Source organism: Tamandua tetradactyla, chromosome 13 (assembly GCF_023851605.1).
Source record: "Tamandua tetradactyla isolate mTamTet1 chromosome 13, mTamTet1.pri, whole genome shotgun sequence".
Taxonomy (NCBI): Eukaryota; Metazoa; Chordata; class Mammalia; order Pilosa; family Myrmecophagidae; genus Tamandua; species Tamandua tetradactyla.
This window is the reverse complement of record NC_135339.1, coordinates 8249194-8260023: the sequence shown is the minus strand read 5'-3', so window position 1 is coordinate 8260023 and position 10830 is coordinate 8249194. Positions and strand designations below refer to the sequence as shown.

Here is a 10830-nt window from a genome sequence, read left to right as displayed (position 1 = left end):
CGAGTCCTCCAGCCTCTTCTTTGTCCAGCTCTCTCCCAGGATTCCTCAGCGCAGTCTCCACACACCTGAGACAGGTAGCAGCTGGCATCTCAGAGCCCTGGAGTGGAGGAAGGCGGACTCACAAAGAAGGCAAGGGTGGGGCCCTGGGCCTTGCACAAGTTCCTTGAGGTTGCCAGGGAAATTAATAGCCGGAAGTAGGCGAACTCAGTGGGCTCTGCTCAGAAGAGCTGGTTGGTATCTCTGCTCAGAAAAGCTGGCTGGGGCAAGAGAGATATGCAGAGAGGACAAGTATCAATAGGGAAACTGCTAAAGCCACTGGGGGTCCAGGAGGGACAGCTCTTTCTTACCCTGGTCAGTGTCTGCCAAAAAAGTGGTCCTCATGTGGCTTCTTGGGTTAATGTTAATGGTTCAGTTATCCATTTCTGTCTAAATATGTGGAACAAACATAATCTGTTTGCCTTAATCATCTCAAGGGTGACCTTAGGTCATTTTGGGGGCAACACAGGAGAGGACCACCAGTGCGACTCCTGGAGACCCCTGAATATGATGGCCAGTCTGAAAATGCTGGGCCCAAATGCCAACAATGTCGATAGCTGCCCCTCTCAATGTCACGCATTCTACTGTTCCATGATCTTGGCCCTGGCCACATAGCTTAGCAACTCAAAATGCTTTATGATTATCTCCCATGGTTCTGTGAGTGACTGGGCTCAGCTGGCTGTCTTTCCTGTATTTGCAGTCTGATGTCATCTGGGGCTGGGGTCACTGGAAACCTCAACTTGGCTGGGTCAGCTGGGGGTTGGCCAAGCATCTCTACACGTGGCTACTCTGTGTGGCTCACTTGGGCTTTCTCATGACATAGTGGCCAGGGATGGTTGGCCTTCTTATCTGTCAGCCTACCCTAGGTAGAGAGGTGCAAACCACAAGGCTTTTTATCACCTAGCACTGGACATCACTCTGTGTTACTTCATTGCATTTTATTGATTACCTAGAGTTGGCCCAGATTCAAGGTGGGAGTGATTAGATGAAGACATGATTATTGGAAGGTAGAGTTCATTCAGGAGCCATCTCTGAAGACTGGCTACTACAGGTAGAAAAAGGGGGACAATGGTTGGAAAGGCTTGGAAACCTTTATTCCTTGCTACACTGTGACGTCACTGTGACGTCACAATGGCCAATGGGTTTAGCTGGTACACTAACTTCAACTAATAGGCTGAGGGTACTGTCAACGCTGGGGATGGATCTGGGCAGATTCCCCTGGGCCTTGTGTTGGCCAGCAGATGCCTCAGACAACTCAGGACCTCATTTCCAGGTGCCCAGCTATTCTGTTATCATAGCAAAGTCCCCAATAAGACCTTGCTGCTTTCTCTTCTTGCAAATTTCTCTTTGATTGCTTTTACTGCCTATAGCTTCTCATTGCCCCAAACCATACCAAACACAGTTTGCAAGAGAATCACCCTCAAATGCTACTCTTAGCCTCACATTCTTCTACAGAGGAATCTGCAACAGAGACGAAGTGCAACACCCAAACGAGGGGCTCTGTAAAAGGAACATACATCAGCTGCACGTGAACTAAAAGAAAAAAACAACTCATTTCCCTCTATTTGATTCCTGAGATCATAAGCTGCTTCATTGCATTTTTGACATCTTACATATGTTTAATTGAGATATAATTCCCATAACCATAAAATTCATCCTAAAAAATGTATAATCCATTGCTTTTTAGTGTATTGCAAAGTTGTGAAACCTTCACCACTCTAATTCCAGAACATTTCCAGCACTTCTCAAAGAAACCCCAATCCCATTTGCTGTCACTCCCCATTCTCCACTCCCCCCAGCCCACAGCATAACTAAACTATTTTCGGTCTCTATGCATTTGTCTATTCTGGACATTTCATATAAATGGAATCAGACAACATGAGGTCTTTCATGTCTGGCTTCTTTCACTTAACATAATATTTTCAAGCGCCGTCCATGCTATAGCATGCGTCATAACTTCATTCCTTCTCAAGGATGAGTTCCATTCCATTGTATTCATCCATTCATCAGTTGATGGACCTTTTTGTTGCTTCCACCTTTTTGACTGTTATGAATAATGCTTCTATGAATATTTGTGTACAAGTCATTCCACAGACATGTTTTCATTTCTTTGGGGCCTGTACCTAAGAGTGGAATTGTTGGGTCATGTGGTCACTCTATGTTTAACTTTCTGAGGACTTGCTAGACTGTTTTCCAGAGCAGCTGCACCATTCTACATTCCCACTGGCAAGGCACGAGGGTTCTAGTTGCCCCACATCCTCGCCACACTTGTTATTGTTCATCTTTTAAATTCTAACCTCCCTAGCGGGTGTGATATAGCATCCTACTGTAGGCTTGATTGCATTTTAAAAATACCAGCATCAATTGGTGCAAGTCTGAACAACCTTGAAATTATGGTGGCAGAGTTGCACTCTAGATGCTTAATGGAGAAGAGACTCCCTGTGCTTTATGTATCATCAAATCTAAAAACTTCTTGGTGGAAGAGAGCCATATGTGAGGGCTCAGAATCAGGTCTCCCAGACTCCTCCCCAATCCTTTTAATGTTGTCTTCCTTCAAGAAAGGCAGAGCCACCCTCCCTTTTAGCAGAGCTGAGCATCCTCTGCTTTAAAGAACAGGACCTGGTCCACAAAGAACTTCACATTATGTGGGGGTGGGGGCTGTGCACAGATCTGAGCCAAACAGATCAGGGCAAGGAACTGCATGAACAGACAAGTATAGTGGGTGAGCAAAGCAAGGGCAATAACCTTGAGCAAGCTTTCTGAGTTCACCTAAGCTCCTTCCAGGCTCAGCTGACCAATATCAAAGGTGAGCAAATGGAATTGCTGACATTTAGCAGACTTCCTACTGTACTGTTTTTGAAGGAAGAAGATAGCAACGCTCCCTGCTCCTGACTTACTTTCTCTTACTATATTGTACATTACTTCCAGGTGGTCCATTACCAATGCCTCTTTTCCTTTGTACTCTCTGCACCCCCTAACACAATCCCCCCAAACTTCTCACACCCCCTTCCAACTCTCTCTAAAGCCCCGACAGCACCAGCTTCAGGTTTAACTACTGTGTCACAGTTGACGCTTAGTCATACCTCTCTTAATCTGGGGTTCAGACATGTGGATAGGCTCTTGCTACCTCCAACTTCATCAAGCATGGAGTTCTTCCCTGCACCAATCCTGTCTTTCTCCACAGATAGAAAAGGCAGTTTCCTCCAGAAAAGTGTATGCCTGGGTTCTGTGGTTTGCACAGCGTAGTGGATCTAAAAGAGCACCCCCCTCACCCCCACCTCCAGCAGCAGCAGTGTCACCTGAGAACTTCAAGTCTCACCCCAGACCTACTGAATCAGAAATTCTGAGGCAGCGTCCAGCATGCTACGTTCTAACAAGTCCTCTGGGTGATTTTGATGCGTGCTCAAATGGAAAACCATTGGCAGAGAAAAGTATTCTGGATCTTATGGAGGGGTCGATAAATCAGAAACTGGGATATGAAATGCAAAAGGTAAAGCCGTGGGGATGGACACCAGCTCTACTGTCTGGAGAGGCAGCTCTTTAAGCAGCCTGTGATTTAGTGGCCTGGCTCAGCTCATACTGCCCCAGGGAGATTCTGCAGCTCATTGTCTGTCTTTCAGAAAGGATCTGAATTATGTGCTGGGCTGCCCCTATTTTTCCTTGTTCAGAATCTCATGTCCTGATATCTGGCATGTCGAAATTATTGCAAAGGCTAGGGGACCCCAGCCTTTCCCTAAAGAGGCTAAATAGAAGCCTCTCGAAAGGCTTTATTCAGGAGACTTATTGCCTGCAAACAGCAACGTTGTGTTGCCCTGTGGGGCTTATTCCAGGGTCTCTTATTCTTTTTCATGTCCATCAAAACCCTTCAGCTTAGGGGAATGGCTCTCCCATCTCTTAGCCTCACTTTGCTTCCTTCTGTTCACAAACTGCCTGCTGATTAACCTACGGCCCCAACAGACCTGTGGACTTCTCTGGTTCTAGGGGCTTTTGTTTCCTTTAATTAAAATGTCTTTCTTGCTTCTCTACATCAGACTGTGCGGTTTCTTTGACACCTCAATCTTGAGCAGATGTGGAATTACTTCAAAGGGTGAAGTAGAAATTCTAGGTTAAGATGGAAGAGGAATGGGCCTCTCCCATACTCTATCTTCTAAAATCATTGGGAAATTTTTTGGAGAAAAAACAAATGGCACAGGTTTCTAGACGGAACTAGAAAATAGATATGTCTTTGACCACCATTGGCAAAGAAACATGCCCAGCTCTCCAAAGATAAGTTGCACAATTTGAAGGATCAATGAACTCTTCTTTTAGAAGGGCAATGGCCAAGGATCCTGGAGTATTTGTGAGTGCTACAAGGTTAAAAAAAAAAAACCATGTGGACATACATCATTGAAAAAATGTGGATGACCGGGTGGAGGACAAAACAACAGAGCTCCAGTTACTGACCTAGGTCAGTAGCAGCAGCAAAACAAACAAACAAGCAAAAAACATGAAATCACCAACTCTGTCTCTCTGCACACACACACCAATTCCACACATTTGCAATTGTGATACCTCACTGTAAGCCTGGGAGATCTCCTGACCCAGAAAGCAGTCAAATCTCCTGGGAAGAATTTGGATGAGAATATGTTCAAGGACAACAGGCCAAAGCCAAGCTCCCCATTTATGTGCTATTCTTTAGCACAACCATAATAAGAAGAAAGAATTTCCTTCAAAGAGAATTAATGAGCAGGAAAAACTAGCATGGTATCTCTGTGGAAAATTGAAAGGAAAAATGGAAAAGAGCAAGATAATGAGCAGGTGCTGAAAACACAAGCATTATACCATTCAAGCAAATGAATCAGTTAGAAAAGTCTATGAAATTGATAAAATTAAATATCACCTCTCTGAAATAAGAGTTCAAAAGAAGAGATCTGAGGTCTTGAAGAAGGAACAATTAGACAATCACAGGAGATTAAAAATAAAAACCCATGAGGATAAGAATAAAAATTTAAAGAAGGGGAAATTACATGAAAGACATAAAAAAGGAGACTGGATTCTGTCAAAAATATGGGCAAGGATAAGAAGGGCAGAATTGAGAAAATGAAGCAAAACAAAATTGAAATAAATAAAGGACTGAAATGCATAGAAGTAAATTGATTTAAAGACAGGCAAATATTGTCTAACACAGAAATAATTGATTTTCCTTGAAAACAGCAGAAGAAATAGAATAGACAAATGAAGATATAAAAGAAGAAACTTTCCAAAAATAAAAAATCAAAATTTGCCTCAACTTTCATAACCTAGGAAAATTGTTGTAGAATGACAGAATATGACAGAAATTCTGATAGAGATCCTGGAAATAAAATATAAAGAAAGAACTCAAGGGCAGGCCATGGTGGCTCAGCAGGCAAGAATGCTCGCCTACCATGCCAGAGGACCCAGGTTTGATTCCCGGTGCCTGCCCATGGAGAAAAGAAAAAAAAAAAAAGAACCAAGAAAGAACTCAATGGCCATCCAGGTTTTAAAGCAATTGACTCAGTTATGAGGGTAGAGATTTCTGTTATGGTAGCTGGCAGATTTCACAGAAGAAATACTCAAAGCCAGAAGTCAGTATAATAATGTCTATAACATGTGCAGAGAATAAAACCAAATTTAAGAATTAAACCAATAAAACTGCCATTTAAGTGTCAATAACATTATTGATGGCTAATTTTGCCAAATGCCAGACCCCGATGTACCTGCATATGTTATCTCAATAATCCCATGAAAAAGATGCCATTACTAGGCACATTGTAAAGGTTCCTCGGACCTAAAGAGATTAATTTACTTCTGCAAATTCACATAGCCTGGTATGGCAGAACCAGGATTTGAACCCAGGTGTCTGATGCTAGACCCTGCTTTCTTAATTATTTTTCTGTTTTCAAACTTGCAAGACCTCAGGGATTTAACTGCTTCTATGAGCCCCTCAAAATCTACCAGAAGACAGATTCCTGCAATTCAAGACCCAATAGAACAAAATGTAGTAAGAAGAAGCAATGGTGAGCATTGAATCCATCTTCAGAGCAAAGATTTAAAAAGCCCCATGATCACTGCATCCTGGAATTTAATCCCTTCCCTTTGAGAGTAGACTGGGCCTAGCAATTTACTTATAATGAATAGAAAATGTCCAAAGTGATGGGATGGCTCTTTTAACATTAGATTGTGAAATGACTATGATTTCTGTCTTGCTTGCTTTCTAGTGTTTTCTCTCTTTGGAAGCCCTTGCTCTGGGGGAAGAGCTCTGCCTGTTGGGAGACCACATGGCTAAAGGAGCTGATGCCTGGCCATAGCCAGCAAGGCACTGAATTCTGCTAACAACTGCATGAAGGAATTTAAAAGCAGATTCTTCCCCAGTCAGGTCTTGAGATTGACCAGAGCTCCAGCCAACACCTACCTAAGAGCTTTGTGATAGATATTGCTCCCAAAACACCCAGTTGAGTTGGGCCCCAATTCCTGAGTTATGGAAACTGTGAGATAATATGTTTGTTATTTTAAAGCATTGCATTTGGGGATAAGTTGTTACACAGCAATAGCTAACTAATACAAGATTCAAGCATTACATAAACTTGTTTCTACTGTCAGTATCATAAAAGACCCTTTCAGATCAACCATTCTGTGATGACCAGCCCTGGGGCCAGAGTGGTGGGAGCTGTTAGATTGTGTTTATACGTGTATGTGTGCCAGAGAGAGAGGGAATGAGAGAGAGGGGATGAAGCTACCATTTACTGCTGGTCCTACCCTACCATCTCAGAGTAACTCTGCATGCATATTAGCACTCTGCTGAAGGTGTGTTGTGTGTGTGTGTGTGTGTGCGTGTGCGCGTGTGTAGGGTAGATATATCACCTGACCAGCAGCAGACATTAATTGATTGATTGATTGATTTATAGTGACTACAGCAATTGATTTATGACTTTCTTTTGCAAATCAAATGCAATTGATATTTCTTCTTTTAAAAGTCTCTTTTCATTGTAAGCTAATATTCACTATATAGACAATTTAGAAAATACAAGAAAGAAAGAGAAAAATAGTTCTTGGTTGTGCCACAACTAAAAAGGAATTTCTAGAAATTTCTTTCCATTATTTTTCTGATGCAACCCGTTTTATTTTATGCAGCTGCTGTCAAAATGAATCAAGTTTTCTATCTTGTTTAATGTTTCTGTTTCGTTAAGATTTTTAATCTCTTCGCAAATTTCATCTTCACAGTTTAATAGTATTCTATGGCAGGCATGCCTATTTGGGTTCAGAAAGGTTGTTTCTGTGTGCTTGTGGGAGGAGGGATTGCTGCTGCTGACAACTCTTATAAATCATGCTGTAGTATATAGCCTTGAGCATGATGTCTTTGAGATGTTGGATCGTTTCTTGGAATAAATTTCCACAAGTGAAAATCATGAGTCAAAATATACACCTGGGCCAGACTCAGGATGCCAAATTGCTTCTCAAAAAGGTCGTGCCTGTTTGTACTTCCACCAGCAGTGCAGAGTAGAGCATTTTTCATTCCCTGCAGCTCATCCTTGAGTATTCTTCAAGAATAGAAAAAGAATAGAAATACTTCTTTAAGAGGCTTTTCATTCTTGTTTCGTTGACAGCTCAGGAGGCTGGACGTTTCCCTTGGTGCTTGTTCACACATTTTACAATCAAGTAAGTTTTCTGTCCTTGGTGCAGTCTACTGATCTATGGCCTCCATCCCCACTGCCACTCCAGTTTTACTCTGCTTGGCTTTTCAGCTGTGATGTCGAGCTCCTCCCTCCTCACCTCCATTCCTGGTCTGTTTTCTTAGCACAGTGTGGTTGCTTGAGATTATGTATCCGAGAAAAAACATGTTCTTATGCTTAGTCCCTTACCTGTGAGTATGAACCCATTTTAAATAGGATGTTTGTTTTGAAGATCTTATTTTTAGTTAAGATGTGGCCAACTGAATGAGGAAGGGCCGTGATCTTGTCACTGGAGCCTTTATAAAGAGGGAAAGCACCTGCAAGGAATGGAAGCTCAATGGAATCCGAAGAGCAAGGAGTGGCCATTGTCATAGGACAAGAGAGCCAAGGAACCTAAGAATTGCCAACCAGCCAGAATGTTTCCCACCCTGGGAGGAAGCAAGCAAATAAATTCCTGTTGTAGCTGAATAGATAGCAGAAATGCTTAATATAATCCTTTAGCTGGAAAATGCTTAGTATAGTCTTCAGTAGCTAGAAAACTATTATGATCACTTCAGCAAGCAGCCTTGAGCTACTGGAAGTAGAAAAAGCCCTTGTTGAAGTAGTTTGCTATTGGTCTAATCTCAACAACAACACAAAATTTACTCTATGCTCCTTTTCTGTTACAGTAATAAAATCCTCCCTTGTTCCGCTTGCAGGAACGAAACCTCATATGAACCAATATCAGCACCTTCTTACAAGATTGAAGGCCTGAGTTGTCAACAAAGAGAGAAGGACCTGCCAGACAACGCATACGCTAACCGAACAAAATGAAGCAAGTCATCGTTATTCAATTTTAATGACTCCTATGACTTTTACTTAGTTTTTACATTTTTTTCTGCTTTCTTCTGGACCTTTGTCATTTCTTTGTCTGTTTGCACTATAAAAGCTCACATCTCCTTTCTCTCTTTGAACTGGTCTTGGAAAGAATTTTTTTTTCCTTCTGTTCCTTAGTGGTGCATCTTCAATAAACCCACCTTCTCACCAAAGTAAAGAGATTTATTTCTCTGTTTGATGTGAGAGCAGGTGAGGCTGACTTCATAGGACAGTGATTTCTGATGGTAACAAAAGCCAACCCATTGGGTGGGATTTGCCATAGCCTATGGGAAACTAAGCCACAAACCCATTCCCCTCTACTGGGAGATGCTTCAGTTAGGATCTGTTTCCCACTAGCATGGCACCTGTGCAAGAGTAGAAACTGTGTCTAGCTCTCCAATGTGTGTGCAATGCCTAATCAGCACCTGCCACCTAGAAAGTGCCCAGGAGGGATAGAATCTGTATCTTAATCCCAGGTGCTCTTTGATGAGATTTACTTTGAGCTGGTGGTTTCATTTTGAGTCTAGGTTTTAGAACTGCTGCTGCCACCAGCTCTGGAAGTCACCCAAACTGCTTCTATTTCCTAATACAGTCGTTTTGGGCCTCAGGAATCTACAACCCCTTCTCTAGAACCTTCCAGAACACCATTACTCACACTGAATCCACTAGGGAAGCCTGTGTGCGTGGCAGGGCTCGGTAAACAAAGGTGATCACATTGATCAGTTAGTTAAAGCCTTCGTTTAGCCCCTGCCCTGAGGCATGCATGAGAGACGTTTACTTGGGCAAACTTAATTATTGCATCAGAAGAAAAAACATGTTCTCATGTTAGTTTTGGGGAGGGAGCAAGTGTCGGCAAGGTTTCCTGTAATTTTCATTACCAGTAATGATATTTTCCACCATCCTGAACTCAGGGTTATTTTTATTCTTTTTACCCTCCTTGTGTAAATGGTGGAGGCTGTGGAGGGTAAACTTGCTATCAGTTCTTCACAAAATCAAGGAATTGCAAGGCATTTGGAAAAGTCAGGTCTTGACCCTCAGGCAGCCGAATTATTAGCTAAATCATCTGACTTCTAGAAACTTCATTGATAGGTCAAAATTTCTGGAGGAATGAGTCCTACAGTCTTCTGGAATAAGCCGTTCTCTGGTTTAGAAATGCCCTTACCGGGGAGAGCCTTGCCCACGGGAGAGAGATGCTGCAGTGGAAGTCTTCTTTTGGTCCACACAGGGATTCTCAAACTGGGCTCCATCCTAGATCACCTGCTGAGTTGTAAGGATCCTGAAATAGAAAAGGGACATTTGTGGTCACTTAGTTCACCATTCCCACTATTATCTGGGCATCTCAATACATCCATGTCAAGAACCCACCTGAAAGGTTCTGATTTAATTGGTCTTGGGCTTGGGTGGTTTTGGAAGCTCACCAGCGTTACCTGTCAAGGGGCACTGACACGTCAGCTGGGGCCTTTATGCTGGGAAACTGGGGAGAGCCCCATGAAATGCCCACATACACTCATTTACATGGGGCTTGCATGGGTCCTGAAGCCCACTTGAGTGGTTTGTGGAACCCAGGTGAAATGCCCTGATTTATTCATTGTATAAAAGTGCAAACAAATGAGGTGCCCTAACTCCAACAGGTCCCCAAGAAGTTTGCTGTCAGCAACACATTAAGGATCCAGGATTCTGCTGTCAGCCAGCAGTCAGTTCAAGCTGGGTGAGTTTGAAAGGTGGCTTCTATTGCCCTGTGTGGAAGGCTGAACCACTGTCCCCTGAGAGGCAGCCACGTCTTCATTCCTGGAGCCTGAGACAGTTACTTCAAATGACACAGACAGGTGCTTTGCAGGTGTCATTAAATCCAGGAGCTTGAGATAGGGAGAGATGCTGGAGTGTCCAGGTGGGACCAATGTCAGCACATGTGTCCTTATAAGAGAGGGGCAGAGGGATTCTTGGCTGCGCCTGCAGAGGAGAAGGCAAAATGAAGATGGCAGAGAGTGAGCTGAAGATCCTGGCCTTGAAAGCTGGGATGGTGCTGTCTCAGTTAAGGAATGGCGGCAGCCTCCAGAAGTTGGGAGAGTTGAGCTATGTATTCTCCCCAGAGCCTCCAAAGGGAGAGCAGCCCTGCCCACACCTGGGTTTTAACCCAGCGAGACTGAATTTGTACTTCTGGCCTCTGGAACTGTAAGAGAATAAATTTCTGTCGTTTTAAGCCGCAGAGTTTGTGGTAATTGGTTAAGGCTGCCATAGCAAATGAATATACCCAGGTAACTAAACTTTA

The 10830-nt window shown here is 43.1% G+C and overlaps 1 long non-coding RNA gene across 1 annotated transcript; it reads left to right on the top strand.

Moving 5' to 3' along the window:
- Window positions 1–1180: 1180 nt before the first annotated feature.
- Window positions 1181–8659, top strand: LOC143652998 (uncharacterized). Its single transcript, XR_013161004.1, has 2 exons — window positions 1181–1309; window positions 8405–8659. It is a non-coding gene; the product is annotated as an uncharacterized LOC143652998 (long non-coding RNA).
- Window positions 8660–10830: the final 2171 nt, after the last annotated feature.